Consider the following 17,196-nt stretch of genomic DNA (forward strand, 5'->3'; position numbering starts at 1 on the left):
CCCGATCTGTTCTGGGTTCCAGAGTGTTTTGTACACAGGGACTGTCGGGAAGGCCCCCAGGGGAGCGAGATGGTGGGCGTCCCCTGCGGCTTTGGCCTGAGGAGGGTGCGTGGAAAGAACAAGCAGGGGCTCTGGAGGGTTCACTCCCAGTTGGGACGCGCCTCAGATCAGGGATCGTGATCCCCTGTGTTCAGCGTGCTGGTGGGGCCCCCTCCTGGAGGCGGGCTGCACCCCACCGGCCGACACTGGTGCCCCAGGGCGTTCGGGGCCAGTGCTGGGTGAGGTGGGGGCACCCAGATGCTCGCGGGAAGGATGTCCGTGGGCCAGCCGGCCCTCTGCCCTTCTGGTTGTGGACTCAGGAGGAAGACCAGGGAGGAGCCTTCCTGCAGGCCTTGAGCCACTGCAGCAGAGGGTCCCCACGGGCACCCTGGGCCTCCTGTCTGTCACCTGTGGAGACCCAGAGAGAAGCCACTGCCCGCCTCGCACTTTGAAGGGAACTGGGCTCCGTCCATCCATCCATCCGTCCTTCCGTCTGTCCGGTGGCCCGGACCCCGCCTCAGCGCCCTTGCCCCGCATCAAGCACCGAGGCTGTTTTGTTTCTGGCGTGTCTGGTTGGCCGCCGTCTCGGGCCTGCTGGTCTCAGCGCGATGTCACTTCCTTGTTCGCCACACGCTCCTCTTCCAGGCGCGTCTCTGATGCGCGTGCGGTGTGAGCCCGTGGACCAGGCGCCCCGGCCCGTCCCGAGTCCGGCTCAGACCGCATCAGCACGTGTCGCTCGTGAAACTGGGTGTCTTGTGCTTGGAGCCTCTCCGGTCAGACCTGCCGCCTCTCGGAAGCCGCCCCGCCCGCGGGCCACGTGGCACCGGGAGGAAAGTTGGTTTCAGAGGCACACGGACGGAAGCCACCGACAGCTGCTCGTGCAGACGCCGGCGCCTGGCGGGCCCTGAGCCCGGGGTGTGGGGAGGGGCCCACTGTCCTCCAGGAAACCTCAGCCCGCTGTGGGGTTGGGCCGTCTCGCTGTGGCCACCCGCCGCTTCCCCCTTCCACCCGCCGGGCGTGTGGGAAGGCAGGACCGCATCTGTGGGGCTCGGAGGCAGCCTGGGGAAGGGAGGCGTCTGAGTTCTACTTTGTATGTTGTTTTGCAAGTATCTGCTTGGTACTTTGATTTAAAATAAAAACGTTTTTCATAACTTGTGTGTGTGTCTGGTGATGAAAGGCTGTGAGTGGGTGGGTGACATGGAGCGCGCCCCCTGGGGGCGGTGCCTGCCCCCTCCCCAGCCTGCTCTGGAGAGGGTGGTCCGGGGGCCCACGGCCCTTCTGCTGCCCTGAGGTCGAGCGGCTGGCCTTCTTCGATCTCCCCCGTGTGCAGTGGACTTGCTTGGAGTCACCGTGACCAGCAGACCACGGCCAGTGGGCTGTGCTCTGCGTTCTCTCACTCGTGAGGGTGGTGGGGCTTAGCTGATCACGGGCAGCGGTGAGGCCTCTGGGTCCTGGAATCAAGCGTGGGCTGCCGCACTGATGGGCCACGGCCTGATGACCCGTCCACGTGGTGGAGGTCGAGCCGCTCGTCAGGAGCGGGTGCGTGGCTGGTGTGGGAACGGGGCTCCCTGGACGTCCGGGTCGGAGGCTCCTGCCGGCGCCCAGGGCTGGGGTCTTCCCGCCCGCCGTCCCCAGCACCCGTTCTCTGCCCCAGGGTCATCACCCTCAAGCCCCGACAGAGAACGGGCAGAGGGCTCGCCTCGGGGCGGTGCTGACGCCGGGGAGGCTGTGGGGGGAGGGGAGCCGGTGTTGTTTGCTGGAGGGGTGGCAGGGGGCATCCTTCCCCACCGGTTTGGGGGACACGTTGGCTTTCTCTGGTCGGTCCTGATCGGAAGCTGCAGTGGCTGACCGAGCTGACCGCCTAGGCGGGTCCTTGAAGAGGCTGTGGCTCCCTCTGTGTCTTCGGTCTCTGGCATCTCCACACAGCCCTTTCTAGGGGTCACGTGACCACCATCCCCCTTCCCCACTCCTCAGGAGGAAAGCCGCTGGCCACGCCGCAGGGTCCTCCTCGACCGTGGCCGTGGCCGAGGCGTCTGGGGAGACTCTGCAGCCCAGGTGGGCGGCTGCCCACCTCCGCCCACTCCCACCGGCTGCTCCCGTGTCCTCAGCTGTGGGACCTGCCCAGGACCCCACTGACTCCTCTGAGCCTGGCTCCTGTGGCCTGAGAACCACCCAAGGGGGCATGTCGGGAGTGGAAGGTGTCCAGGGCCGTGAACAGGGCATGGCCACTCCAGGGGCAGAGCGCACTGAGGGGCCCTGGGCAGTGTCAGCGCCTAGGCAGGCAGGAGAGACCACGTGTGGAGAGTGGGCAGTGGGAGGGAGGGAGCAGGCCCGAGGCCGGAGCGGAGCAGTCACCGTGGCTCAGTGATGGAGGGGCTGTGTCTTGGAGGTGAGGTCTCAGGAGGCTGGCCTGAGCAGCTGGGTGGATGGCGGTGCCCCCAGAACTATGTCCTGGGCCATCAGATCTGGGGTGCCCACAGATGCCCCAGGGACGGTGGGCCCCGGTGAGCCTGCATGGGCGGGGGCGGGGCGGGAATGCAGCTGAGAGCTTGTTAACGCCTGGTTCTTGCAAGAGAGGGCGTACACGGAAGCACCCCAAAACTCAGAAGGGTGGATTTCCAGCAGGGACCGTTGCAGCCAGCGCCCGGACCCTGACTCACGGCACCTGCTGCTTCCTTCTCTAAGTTCCAAACTGATAGTGGACCTGGCGTCTCACTCATCCTCGGCCTGTGTGCGCTGGTTCCTGCAGCCTTGGGCTGGATGGTACCCCGGCAGGGAGAGCAGCGCCGGTGGAAAGCAGGGTCCAGAAAGGGTGGGGGTCTTGAAGGCAGGGCAGCCTCCTGGTGGGGGCACCTCGGGTCACCTTTTCTCCTCCAGCGATTTGCATAACACCCTCAAAAACCAGTTCTTTGATCCTTGAAAGCATACTGAAGAGAGTCACGGGTGCAGGTGTAGCCTCTTGGCACAGCCGGGGGCGGACAGAAGGACCCGTCCCCTCCCAGGGGCTGGGGCACGAGGGCACCGTCCACCTCAAGCGAATTCCTGCCCAGTGTGGCTGAGCACTCCTGTGGGCAGAGTGGCACAGGAGCCCCAGGGGGCAGGCGCCATCTGTTCGCAGCAGGGCTCACCAGACGGGCCCGGGGGGTGGGGCCAGACGCCTGATGTCCTCAAGAGGGACCCCGCCCTCTCCCACGTGGTCTCCATCTCCCAGTGTCCCTCCAGCCCCCACACAGCCCTGCCTGAGGTCCTCCGTCTCGGGGGCACCAGCACCCCTACGTGATGACATGTATCCGCCAGCGGGTGCCCATACAACATCGATTCTTGTAAATGGAGACGTGTGCTTGAAAACAAAACGTGTATTTTCTCTTGGCTGGGTGAGTTTCGCATCTATTGGATCAAGTTCTTAACTGTGCTGTTTGGCATTTCATTATTTGTGTTTGTTTTTTGTTCAGCTTGATCCATTGGTTTCTGAGCGAGATGACTTACAATCTCCCTCTTGGTTGGTGCGTTGGTTTGACATCCCTTAAATAAAATACTTTAAAATTTATTATGGGGCTTCCCTGGTGGCGCAGCGGTTGAGAATCTGCCTGCCAATGCAGGGGACATGGGTTCGAGCCCTGGTCTGGGAGGATCCCACATGCCGCGGAGCAACTAAGTCCGTGAGCCACAACTACTGAGCCTGCGCGTCTGGAGCCTGTGCTCCGCAACAAGAGAGGCCGCGATAGTGAGAGGCCCGCGCACCGCGATGAAGAGTGGCCCCCGCTTGCCGCAACTAGAGAAAGCCCTCGCACAGAAACGAAGACCCAACACAGCCAAAAATTAAAAAATAAATTAATTAATTTTTAAAAATTTATTATGTATTTATTTATTATTCTTATTTATTTATTTATCTATTTTAGGTTCCCAGCAAAGTTGGGTGGAAAATACAGAGACTTCCCATCCCCCATCCCCCATCCCCCATCCCCCTCCAGCTGGCACAGCGTCCTCAACAACCCACAACAGTGGGATATTTGTTAAAGCCAATGAGCCTACGTGGATACGTCGTCATCACCCAGAGTCCGAAATTACATCAGGGCCCACTCTTGGTGGTGTACGTTCTACGGGTTTGGACAAATGTATGATGACGTGTATCCACCTTTACAGTATCATACAGAGTAGTTTCACTGCCCTAAACATCCTGCTCTGCCCCCAACCCCTCCCCCCAACCCCTGGCAACCCCTGATCTTTCTACTGTCTCCATAGTTTTGTCTTTTCTAGAATGTCATAGAGTTGGAATCATATAGTCTGTAGCTTTTTCAGATTGGCTTCTTTCACTTAAATGCATTTAAGGTTCCTCCACATCTTTTCACAGCTTGATACCTCATTTCAATTAGTGCTGAATAATGTTCCACTGGCCGGATGGACCACAGTTTATTTATCCGTCACCTGCTGAAGGGCATCTTGGTTGCTTCTGAGTTTGGGCAACTATGAATACAGCTGCTATAAACATCTGTGTGCAGGTTTTTGTGTGGACATGAGTTTTCAACTTCTTTGGGTAAATAACATGGAGCATGATTGCTGAATCCTATGGTAAGAGTATATTTAGTTTTGTGAGAAACCACTAAGAAACCACCTAAGTGACTGCAACGTTTTGCGTTCCCACCAGCAACGAATGAGAGTTCCTGTTGTTCCACATCCTCACCAGTGTTTGGTGTTGTCAGTGCTCTGGATTTTGGCCATTCTAATAGGTGTGTTCATGGTATCTCATTGCTTAAATTTGCATTTCCCTGATGACATATGATGGGGACATCTTTTCGTGTGCTTATTTGCCATCTGTATATCTTCTTTGGCGAGGAGGTCTGTTAAGGTCTTTTGCCCATTTTTTAAACCATGATTTTCCTTTTCTCATTGTTGAGCTTTAGGAGTTCTTTTGATTCATCTTTTGCTTGTGGATGGATGTCCAGTTGTTCCAACACTATTTGTTGAAGAGACTGTCTCTTCTCCATTGTATTGCATTTGCTTCCTTTGACAAAGATCGCTTGACTATATTTATGGAGATCTACTTCTGGCCTCTCTGCTCTGTTCTGTTGATCTGTTTGTCTGTTCTTTCACCAGTACCCACTGTCTTGATTCCTGTAGCTTTACAGTGAGTCTTGAAGTCGGGTAGTCAGTGCTACAACTTTGTTCTTCTCCTTCAATGTTTTGTTGGCTGTTCTGGGCCTTTTGAGCCCTCTCCACATAAACCTTATATTCAGTTTTTCAACATCCACAAAATGGCTTGCTGGGATTTTGATTGGGATTCCACTAATCCTATAAATCAAATTGAGTCCTTTATATACTTTAAGGTTAGGTTACTAGGTTAATAGTTGATATAGCTTCTTGGTTATTGTTTTTCAAACAGGTGGTAACACACTTAGTGTTTGTGAAATCACTTTAGAAGATCGTGTTTTCTTAAACATGAATACGATAGATAGACTACAGTAGAACAGAATGGAACATAGTAGGACAGAATAGAATAGAAAGTTCAGAGTGCATCACATGTTGTAAAAGCAGTACTTTCAGAAGGTATTGCCAATCTTTCTAAGGGTTCTAAGTGGTATCTCGTTGGGTTTTTATGTTCATTTCCCTGGTGACCAATGACTCGAGCACCTTTCTAATGTGCTTTTTGGTCATTTGTATTTTTCTATATGAAGTGTCTGTCCAAATATTTTGTTCATTTTAAGAAAACTGGGCTTTTTTTGGTGGGGGGGGGGTGCCACACCACGCGGCATGTGGGATCTTCGTTCCCCGACCAGGGATTGAAACTGCGCCCCCTGCAGTGGAAGCGCAGAGTCTTAACCACTGGACCGCCAGGGAAGTCCCAAAATTACTGAGTTTTAAGATTAAAAGAATACAGTTCTTCATCAGATATGTGTATTTTGAATATTTTCTTTCCGTCAGTGGCTTGCCTTTTCTTTTTTCTCACTGGCATCTTTTGAAGAGAAGAAATTTTTGATATTTATGAAATCCAGTTTATCAACTTTTTTGTGCTTTTCATGTATTTTAAAGAAATATTTGCCTACCCCAAGGCTGTGAAGATTTCTTCTGTTTTCTTCTAAAACCCTTGTGGTTTAGCTTTGACATTCAGATGATCCCTTTTGAGTTAATTTTTGTGCAGGGTGAGACGGGGCTAGAGGCTCATTTTCCCTACATTTTTCCCTCCGTTTATCCATTTGTTTGAGCACCATCAGCTGGGAAGGCTGCCCTTTCCCTGGTTTGGCGCCCTTTTTAAGACCAGTTGACCGCAGGTACAGGGGTGGGTCATCCCAGACCCTCCCGTCCCTCCGTCCAATGCTCTCCTGACACCGGCAGTGGCTCTGTCTGGCGCTCCACATGTTCTGGATCCCAGCAACCCAGCATCTGCCACAAAGACCAATCCCCTCCTACAGCTGCAGGTCCTGGAGGCACCAGATGGGCCGCGCAGCCAGGAGCGGACCTCCCCTGGGCGGTGGCAGGCGGGCTGCACGCTGAGGTTCGAGACTCAGAGGCCAGGAGTGTGGACGCTAACCTCTGGCCTCAGGAGCCTGTGTTTCCAGAGAGGATGCGGGCTCTGGCCTCGAGGCCCTGACTGGAAGCCCGATCTCAGTGGACGGTGCGTGCTGGCCTTGGTCTGGAGTCCCCGTGGTTGGGGACGGGGCGGGGGAGGGCCAGGTCAGCCAGGGCTGCAGCCCCTCCAGATCAGCCGACCCCGGACAGGAGAGCCCCCGCTTTGCTGCCCGTGCAGACTGTCCTCCGGGCTTGGGAAGCGCCCCGCCCACCCCGCCTTCCTCAGTCCTGATGAGGCCCCTCCCTCGGGTCATCCGCAAGAGGGGGGGAGTGGGCCACCAAGGGACAGGCGAGGAGCTGACCAGCTCACTAGGTGCTTCCTCAGAGGAGCGGTCAGGCCTCAGGTGAGGGAGGGGTCTGATCTGGGCAGCGGCAGCGTGGGGGGCCCCCCACGGCGCCTCCCCCGGGGACAGCATCTTCCCCAGGGTCACCCTCTGCCCGGGGGCTGGTCTGGGGCTCCAGGCAAGGTTCAGGGTGGAGGTGAGAACCCGCGGCGAAGAGGCGTCGTGGAGTCAGGACAGAGAGCACGCGGCTGGGGTGAGCCGCGGTGCCGACCCTTCCTGGGGTGAGACCTCGTGGTCAGATCCCCCACCCTATCCCCATCTGCAGTGGGATGCGGCCCCCATGACCCTCTCCCCGTGACCCCACAGGGAAGGACGATTCTAAGAGGTCCTCCCCACAGGCTAAGCTGGGACCCTCCCGGGATGCTGAAAAGATCTGAGACCCTCCCACCCACAGACACAACAACCTGCTTGCCCAGGGCCAGGTGTGACCTTCCCACCAGCTGGGAGGGTCCCTGGGTGTGACCTTGGGAGGGTCCTTGATGGCCCTTAAAAGCTCTGCTGGGGTGGGTGTAACCAGAGGCTGCTGGGACCACCAGCTGAGGACCAGACCCCCCTGTCACAGGTAAACAGGCCTGGGCTCCAGGCTGGGCCTCCCCACCCGCGGTGACACTGGGGGCTATCGGGGGCTTTTCCAGGGGTTTCAGGCTACGGCAAGGGCGGCTGAGGAAGAGCTTTACCCACTTGGAAATATGCTGGGTGCAGAAGTCCGGCTTTACCGGGGTGTTAGCAGATGCTTTGTTTACTTTTTAATTTAACGTAATTTCAAATGTACACAGAAGTTGCAAAAATTGTGCAAAGAACTATATGCTCTATCTAGATTCACCAGTTGCTTCCATTTTGTCCCATGTGATTTGTCACATGCATAAACTTTTATTTCTGAACCGTTTGAGAGTAAGTTGCAGGTGCCCTGCCCTTGACCCCGCACATTTCATTATTAAACCAGGGAGTTCAGCACTGTTGCCGTGATTATACCTTTGCCCAGCCCACACTCAGATGGTAACTGTCTAATAATTTCACAGATGGATTCACGTGTCTTCCTGACTGACATCCCCTCTGGAGCCCGAGGTACAGTCAGGTCTGTACCTCCTCATCTCTCCACGCTGGGCCGACTCCTCAGTCTTTGTCATTCACGACCTGGACATCCTGAGAGGCGTTTGCAGAGTCTGTGTGATGTTTCCTCCTGATTGGTTGAGGTCTGCATTTTTGAGGCTGTGTCCCCGGCGGTGCGTCATGCCTGGGGCTCATGAAGTCAGGCTGTCCTGTCTCTTGGGACACTGATGGCTTCTGAACCTCTGATGGCTTTCCCTTTGTAATTAGTAGGTAGCTTGGGGAGATAATTTGAGACCACACGGACGTCCTGCTTCACTTACCGCTATGATGGCTGCATACACTGTCCTTTCCTAGACCTCTGCATTTATTCCTGAGCAGAGTTTTGAAAGGACGGCTGTGTTCCTAGCAGAGAGGGATGTGGACGAAGGGACCCAGCTGGGAGGCTGCTTAGGATTCTAGACTTGGACGCGGCATCTGGTTCTGGATCAACTTGCTGATGGGTGTAGGGAGGGAGGAGGGATCCAGGATGCCGTGTGTGATGCCTGCTTGATGAGGAGGGGAAGGGTCTGAAGAGGCCGAGGACTTGGTGCCCCAGTACTCTGTTGAATAGAAACGGCGAGTGTGGGCTTCCCTGATGGTGCAGTGGTTAAGAATCCTCCTGCCAACGCAGGGGACACGGGTTCGAGCCCTGGTCCGGGAAGATCCCACATGCCGCGGAGCACCTAAGCCCGTGTGCCACAACTACTGAGCCTGTGCTGTAGAGCCTACAAGCCACGACTACTGAGCGCACGTGCCACAACTACTGAGCCTGTGTGCTGCATCTACCGAAGCCCACGTGCCTAGAGCCCGTGCTCTGCAACAAGAGATGCCACTGCAATGAGAAGCCCGTGCACCGCAACGAGGAGTAGCCCCTGCTCGCCACAACTAGAGAAAGCCCGCACACAGCAACAAAGACCCGACACAGCCAAAAACAAACAAATAAATAAGTAAATAAATAAGTAAATAAATAAATAAAAGAAACGGCAAGTGTGGGCATCCCTCTCTTGTTCCTGATCTTAAAAGGAAAGGCTTTTCACTTTTCACCATCGAGTTAAGTGTGGGTTTGTCACATATGGCCTTTGTTATGCTGTGGTATAGCCCTTCTATAAGCCCAGCATTTTAAATGTGCTGTTGAATTCAGTTTACTAATATTTTGTTGAGAATTTTTGCATCTATATTCATCAGGGGTATTATTGGTCTGTAATTTTCTTTTCCTGTGGTGTCCTTATCTGGCTTTGGTATCAGGATAATGCTGAATTTGGGAGTGTTCTCTCTCCTTCAGTTTCCTAGTTCTCGTCTTTGTAATAATTTTCCTGCCTATTCTTGCTTGTTTATGTTGTGCTTTTCCAAATGAACTTTAAAATCAGCTTATCAGGGACTTCCCTGTGGTGGTCCTGTGGGTAAGACTCTGAGCTCCCAATGCAGGGGGCCCGGGTTTGATCCCTGGTCAGGGAACTGGATCCCGCATGCATGCCCCAACTAAGACCCAGAGCAGCCAGAATACATAAATAAATACTAAAAAAATAAATAAAATAAAATCAGCTTATCTGCCCTCTAATTCGTCTCAGCATTTTTATCGGAATTGCATTAAACTCTTAGATCCATTTAGGAAGGATGGACATCAGATGTATTACATCTCTTTATCCATCCCACTGTCAGAGGTGTTCTACTGTGGCTCTCGGGAACTTTTCGGTTGTCTTGCATATTTATTGTTAGGCTCATCCGCAGGTCTTCTGTTTCTGCTGTTATTTTTGGAACGTTTTCCTCTAGCTGGATGTTTGTATACGTTGAGGCTCCTGACGTGACAATTCATGGCACTCAGCCAACTTCCTGACCTAATGGGAATCTTCCATTGCCGCCCCTCCCAACAGGACGCCCACATGGGTGGACGTGGATGGGCTTTCTGTGGGAGGGTGGGTGTTGGTATATCAGTCATCTGTTGCTGTGCAAGACATCACCCCGAAAGGTGGTGGCTTAAAACAGTCATAACCACTTCGTCTCACTGCCTATTACCGCACGGTGGGAGTGGTTAACTGGTGGCACAGTCTGGGGGTCTCTGTGGTGGAGCTGGGAGATGCATCTGACTCCGGTGTCTCCCAGGAGAGCCAGGAGGAGCACGGGGTCCCTGACACGTCCCCGTATCTGCTGGTTACACGGCCGGCCCTCCCCTTGTCCAGGCAGCTCTACAATCTAGGAGGTGAGGCTGGATGAGGTCACGGCAAGTAATGGTGGGTGATGCCTGGCACAGGCCAGACATCTTTGGTGCATTTTAGGGGGGTAGATATAACCTCAGAGTCTCCCTGGGTTAGAGGGCAGGTCCCCTCCCACCCAGGCTGGCTGGTGCCATTGAGGAAAGGGCCCCTTCCTGGGCGGGGGCCGCCCACCTGCTCTGCTAGGAGCACCTTTCCGCATGCTCTGTTTTTCTGGGTTTCTCTCCCCGCAAACCTGCAGCCCTTTTAGCAAGCTGCCCAGGGTCACACTCTCCCTGCCCTCCGGGGACCCCGGCGGGGCCTGACTGGAATTCTGCTGAGACCCAGGGGCTCTCCCCCCGTGGACCAGCGGAGGGATCGCGGGGCGACCCCAGGGGCGGAGAGACCACTGTGGTCTGGGGCGGCCCTGGGACCGGGAGAGGGGGCGGTGGAGTGGGGGGCATGAGGTAATTTCCACACTCAGAGGTTTGAGTCACCCAGGGCCACAATCGCTCAGGGGAGAGTCAGCGACCTCCGGACTCTGGTCCTGACCCGGCTCCCCGCCGCCCCCGTTTATGGACATCAACCCGGGCTGGGGTCGCACCGCTGGCCCCCTCCTGGAGGTGGACTCAAGTTTTCCTTTGGAGCGGCGGGTTCTCGGACTCAGGGCTGACGCCCCATTTCCTTTTACAACGCCATCTTTGTGTCGCCGTCAGTTCCCTTGCCCGGGGGAGGGGCGGAGTGCGTCCGAGCCCCGGCCCGGTGTGCATGGCCCCGCTGACCTGGCTCTTCAGTCCTCTTGTCCCGGATTTCTCATCGCAGGTGAACAGCCCAGAGGACCAGCTGAGCCTCAGATTCCGCCCCACAGAGCCAGGCCAGCATCAGAGACGGCACTGCCAGGGTCGCAAAGCCACCGAGGAGCTACCTCTGGCCGGCCTGTGCGCCCAGGTGGACCTGTGTCCAGTGCTGCTTCCGCTGCACCCAGCGGCTTGATGGAAAAGACCTACCTCCTGAGCAGGGTGGAGCGCAGCTGCCCCAAGAGATCCCGCTGGCCCGCCTGAAGCCAGCCGCCAGGAGCAGGGTGCGGTGTGAGGCAGACCGCCCGCCCACGATCCCGCGGCTCACGCGGCCAGGTCTGCCGCTCCTACAGCCGGGGCTCGGCTGCCGGGGCCACCCCAGCCAGCGCCCCTTTGCCAGGAGCCCCGAGGAGGCGCTGGTCTGGACCTTTGAGCGTGAGCACTGCGGCAGCCGTCTGGGGCTGAAGACCCGGGTGCGGGGCAGCGGGGCCCGGGGTGAGCTGCGCGCCTGGCCGAGGCCATCCGCGCGGAGTGGGGGCCCGCTTCCTGCAGCTCTGCTCTCCCTGCTTCCAGCGCCGCCCGCCACGCCTCAGCCCCGTGGGCTCCCGGGGCTGCGGCCCCAGGCACGGAGCCTGCCCCTCTCTCCTTTCCCACGTGAGCACCAGGGCCGCCGGAAGCCGCACGGCGTGGAGGTGTGGCCACGTCTCCCGCACGGCCAGCCGCTGGCCTTCTGCAAGTCGGTGGGGCGCGGGTGGCTGTGCGGGCAGGGGGCGTCCTGATGCCAGGGCGACCACAGCGCCGTGGGGGTGGCCGTGTGGGAGGCTGAGGGGCTGAGTCTCCATCACAGGGAGCTGCTCACGCCGCGCGCCCTCACTGGGGATGGGCACACGCACCCCCACGGCCAGCCCCCCGGCGTCCAGCTGTACTGCCCCGCCTGCCGGGCCACCTGCGGCTCCGGGAAGGCCTTCGAGAACCACTGCTGCCCCCTGGAGCATACACAGATGCTGGCCTTAGACATGGCTGTGCCCTGGAAGCACCGCAGCCTGCCTGCCGGGCTTTCCATGCTGGGGCTCTGCCCGAGGTGAGGATGGGGCGGCGGGATGCGCCACCTTCACCTTGAACCAGGGTCCCCTGTCCCCTCTGTGTGCCCAGCACCTCCCCAGCCTCTGAGGGGTGGGGAAGGGAGGTCTAGGGAAGCCGCTTGTGCCAGGCGCCACCTTGCGGAATTTATTCTTGCCCCCCTCCCCCGGCCCCCAGGCCCAACCTCTGTGAGTTTGGGGACGTGTGCATCAAGGCGCATTCAGAGCAGGAGCTGCAAGAGTGGACCCAGCGCGCCGGGACCGTGGCGCTGAGGGAGCACACAGCCTGGCGGGAGGGGCTGCTGCCTTACCAGGCCCGGCCGCTGGCCGAATAACAGCAGAGCCGCAGTGAGGTCCTGCTGGTAAGTGGAGGCCGAGAGAGTGCGTGGGGGCAGGGCTGGGGCCAGGCTTCCCTGTGTGCCTGGCTGAGGCCGCTGAAGGCGTATCTATGCACTTCAACCAGCCCCTGGCGCATCAGGCCCAGGAGAAGCAAACTCAGCACGCCTGGACCTTCACTGAGGTGAGGGGTCAGCACAGCCGGGGGTGGGTCAGCTGGGGTCTGGGCTCTGCAGTAGCCTCTCCTGAGGCTGTGATTAGGCTGCCCTGCGGGGTGATTCTGGGGGGGTATCTGGTGCAGAGAAGGAGGGGCCAGGCTGGTCACCCTGAGGGCCCCACGCAGCACCACCACCTCGCTCAGCATCCACAGGGGCTCAGTGACCCCGTTTTGCAGAGGGAGCCCCGAGGTTCAGAGGTTCAAAGAGGCCAAGGACCCTGCTGGTGTCACAGCCCGGAAGCAGGAGGGGAGGGAGTGGTCTGTGCACCAGCCTGGACCCTGATGGCTGGGACAGGGTCCAGGGGTCACCTCACCATCGTCTTCTCCCCCAGGCACCCCTGCTACACGTGGCCCTGCTCAAGCAGGCGCCGGGAGCAGACTTCTCACTGGCAGCCCCCAGCCTCTCTCCAGGCCGGGTCTTCATGCTGGGGAAGCGCTTCTGCACGCCCGGCTCCCAGCCCAGCTCCGGGTTGGGGTGCGTGTGCAGAGCTCTTGCTTCGGCACCGTCCAGCAATGGGTGGTCTTCCACTTCTGCCCCTGGCCAGTGCTGCTGAGGTAGCTGGAGCTGCAGCTGGGCCAGGCGCACCCCTGGGGGCTCTGGGGGACGCCAGCGCCTGGCCTTCCGGAGGAGCTGGAGCGCTGGCACGCTGGCAACTGCCACGTGGGGCCTGGCGTGGAGAGGACGGCCAAGTACAAGGTGCCTGCTCTGGGCCTGGAGGTCTGTCCCGGCGGCCCCGACCCGGGCCCATCTGCGCCGCCAGCTACCGGCAGAGGCTGCACCAGCGTCTCCACGAGGAGGAGGCGGCTCTGCAGCAACTGGTGGCCGAGTGGGTGGGGCCGGCGAGCGGGCGGGGGCCGTGGAGGGCCAGCCAGGCCACGGCTCTGGTCACTGACCCGTGACCTCCCCACCAGGCTGAACCTTCGGGCCGGTATCCCTGCAGACGGCGCTGGAGACGCCAGCCCTGGGCATCCTCTTCCCGCCACCGGGAGCGCTGTACGCGCAGGGGCCCATCCCCTCCCGGGTGCCAGACACGGACGAGGGCTTTCCGCTGGGCTGAGCGGTCAGCACAGCCCTCGTGGCCCCCGTGCCTGCGCCTGACCTCAGGGTGCTTGAGGCCCCCGTGGAGACCCGGGCCGGCTCGGAGCAGGCGCCGTGGCTGCTGCCACCCACCCACTACTGCGCATCCCTGGGGCTGCAGCCCGAGACCAGGCGGATCTTAGAAGTCCAGTTCCAGGTGGACCTGCTGGCCTTCCCCCCCTTGGCACCAGGCCATGGACGCATTGCCCGAGGAGCAGCTGGTGCTGCCCAACCCGCTGGCCTGTGCCCTGCCCTCCGCCCGTTCTACCCGCCCTGCCAGGCAACAGCAGGCAGAAGCTGCCCGTGGCGGTCACCACGGGGACCAGCCCAGGGGGCACGCAGCCCATCGCCCCGCTGCCAGCTGCTGAGTCCCTCATGCCCTTCCTTCTCCCTGCCCCCCGCAGGGCAGCAGACATCTATATCGCCTAGCATTTCCACAGCCACGCCAGCAGCGGTCACCCCAAGGCCACTCCACTCTGGGTGATGGACACGGGCTGCCCACTGAGCCAGACAGACGCGGCCACGCTGCGCTACTGTTGCCTGACCAAGGACTGCCGGGCCTTCCGCGTGCCGATGTGGGCCGAGCTGGAGCGACACCGCGTCGTGGTCGCCACCGCGTCCCAGGCCCGCAAGCTCAGGGTGCCCGCCAGCTTCTCCCACATCCTCATCGACGAGGCCACCCAGATGCTGGAGTGAGAGACGCTCACCCCACTATGCTGCGCCACGCCCGGCATCTGCCTGGTCCTGGCGGGGGACCCCATGCAGGCCGCGCCCAGGCTCTCCCGCGCCACGGGGGCCCCACGGCAGGACCCACGCTGTTGCACCGCCTGGTCCAGCACTACCAGGAGGGGACGCACACGGCTGCCGAGAGGAGCCAGGTCACTGCGCCCGGGAACCACCGCTGCACCGAGGCCATCGTCAGCTTTGTCTCCCGCCACTTCTACGTGGCCGGGGGCAGCCCCATCCATGCCAGCGGCAAGATCCTGCACCACCCCCAGCACTAGCCTCTCACCTTCTGCCACGTGGCGGGCAGTCCGGAGCACGACATGTCTACGACAACTTGGCTGGACACGGCCGAGGTCGTGCAGGTCGTTGAGAAGGTACAGGAGGTCTATGACACCTGGCTCCACTGCTGGGGCCCCCAGGAGCAGAGGGCCATCTGCGCGGTGTCCCACGGTGCTCAGGTAGGCAGTGCCCAGGTAGCCCCAGCTGCCCGGGAGAGCCTCCCTCCCCCACTCCCAGCGGGGAAGCTTGGCAGAGGACAGGGTACCGCCTCCCTGCCCCGTGGCCTGGTGGACCTGTGTGCCCCCAGGCTGGGCCTCCTCGGTCTCAGTTTCCCCTTCTGTACAAGGGGCTGAGGTATTCACCTCCCAGGGCATGGGGGCCAGGGTCCCGTTTTTGTCGGGGCTGCTGTCCTTTTGGGGCCCCTCACTGCACACTGAGAGCTCACCTGGGCCTGCTGACCTGGCCGTGTGTCCCCAGGTGAGCATGCTGAGGCAGGAGCTGAGGAGGAGGGACCTGGGCCAGGTCTCTGTGTGCAGCTTGGAGATCCTGCCAGATGGGTGCTTGGTGCTGGGGAAGTGGGCCCCCTCCCCCTCCCAGCCCAGCCTGACCATGTGACCATCCCCCTCCCAGGGCACCCACCCTTGTGAGTGGGGGTGCTGACCATGGTACACACCCACCGGAGCCTGCTGAACCCGGGGCACCTGCCCTGGAGTTCTTCACGGACGCTCGCATGCTCAACACCGTCGAGAGCATGCCGGTCCAGGGGGTCCTGGACCGGCATGAGACCTGGTGTCCCTGGGAAGGTTTGGGGTCAGGAAGGGAGTCCTGTTAGGGCTGCTCCTTGGTCTTTGGCCATCCCTGACCACACTGGGTGCCGTCTGTGGGGCTCACTTCATTTTTTAAAAAAAATTTATTTGTTTATTTTTGACTGTGTTGGGTCTTCATTGCAGTGCGCAGGCTTCTCATTGTGGTGGCTTCTCTTGTTGCGGAGCATGGGCTCTAGGCACGTGGGCTTCAGTAGTTGTGACATGCAGGCTCAGTAGCTGTGGCTCACGGGCTCTAGAGTGCAGGCTCAGTAGCTATGGCACACGGGCTTAGTTGCTCCGCGGCATGTGGGATCTTCCCAGACCAGAGCTCGAACCCGTGTCGCCTGCATTAGCAGGTGGATTCTTAACCACTGCGCCACCAGGGAAGCCCCTTTTTTAAAAAAATACACCAAAAGCCAGTGTCTTTTACTGGAACAGGGTCCTCAGCCCACACTCAAGGAGGCCTCCCTGGAAAAGGCGGCCTTTTCTCTGCCACCACTGCCCCGTCTAACTCAGACCCCCAGCCCTGTGTCCTTCAGGGGCTGGCGCCCTGGGAGGGGAACCAGACGACAAGACCCCTGCGGGGGTGCAGGGCTGTGATGGAGGTGCCCCAGGCGGCTGTCGTGTGCTCCACCCAGATTTCTGCAGCCCCCTCACACCCTCAGGCCTGCTCCCAGGTCAGGGCCTTTGGGACAACCTGCCCGGGTGTGCATTTCTTTGCAGGACTGAGGAACTTCACCTGCCCCTCAGGGTGCATTTTTGTCCTGCCTTCTGTGGAAACCTCTGCCCCCGACCCCAGCCCTTCCCGAGGCAGCTCTGACCTTGGAAGCCGCTCTCAGTGCAATTCCACTTCCCCATGGCCTCTGTGCAGTGGCGATAGCCCGGTGAGCCCTGCTCCAAAGGGCACTTCTCTTCTAGGGCAGCCACAGAGGCATGGGGAATTCTAGTGTCTCTCGAAAAAGCGCTAGAACAGAGGAGGAGCAGATGCCCCGAGGCAGGGAGCCAGTCCCTCATCAACCTGAAGTCAGAGAGGGCTTCCGGGAGGAAGAGGCGTTGAAGCCCCGAGGGCGCGGCGCAGGAAGCGGGGCTGGACCGCGGTCAGACAGCTGCGAGGTGGGGCCGCGGGCGGAGGGCGGGGCCTCGTCGCAGTGAGGGCCAAGCTTTTAAGTCTCGGGCGCGATTTGAAGCCTGCGGCCGTGTGTACCAGGCAGCGAACGAGTCCAGCTGAGAGAGAGGCCCGCGAGGCACAAAGCCGCGGGCACGATGGGGCGGGGCGGACGCGGACCTGTGCCCCGGCCTCCATGGCCACACCGGGAGGGCGCTTCGGAGCCGCCCACAGCCGGGTACCTGCGGCCGGCACCGCCTTACCCGGTGAGGGCGCGAGGCGGGGCCAGGGGAGGGAAGCGCTGACCCCGAAGTCCCCCGGACGGCGTGCCACGCCCCGAGACGCGCGGGCAGCTCCCTTGGCGAGCCCTCACCCCAGCGTGCGGGTCTCTGGACCAGTGTGACCCCGCACAAACCCACATCTCTGGTCCCCTGGCCAGCTCCTGCCCTTCTCCCCTCCCCAGACTTCTGTCTGCCATGCCCCACCCTCTGCTGCTCCGGACATTTCCGTGGAGCAAGCACGATGACTCTGCCCTGGACCCCTGGGAG

This window comes from Balaenoptera musculus, chromosome 15, assembly GCF_009873245.2.
Source record: "Balaenoptera musculus isolate JJ_BM4_2016_0621 chromosome 15, mBalMus1.pri.v3, whole genome shotgun sequence".
NCBI lineage: Eukaryota > Metazoa > Chordata > Mammalia > Artiodactyla > Balaenopteridae > Balaenoptera > Balaenoptera musculus.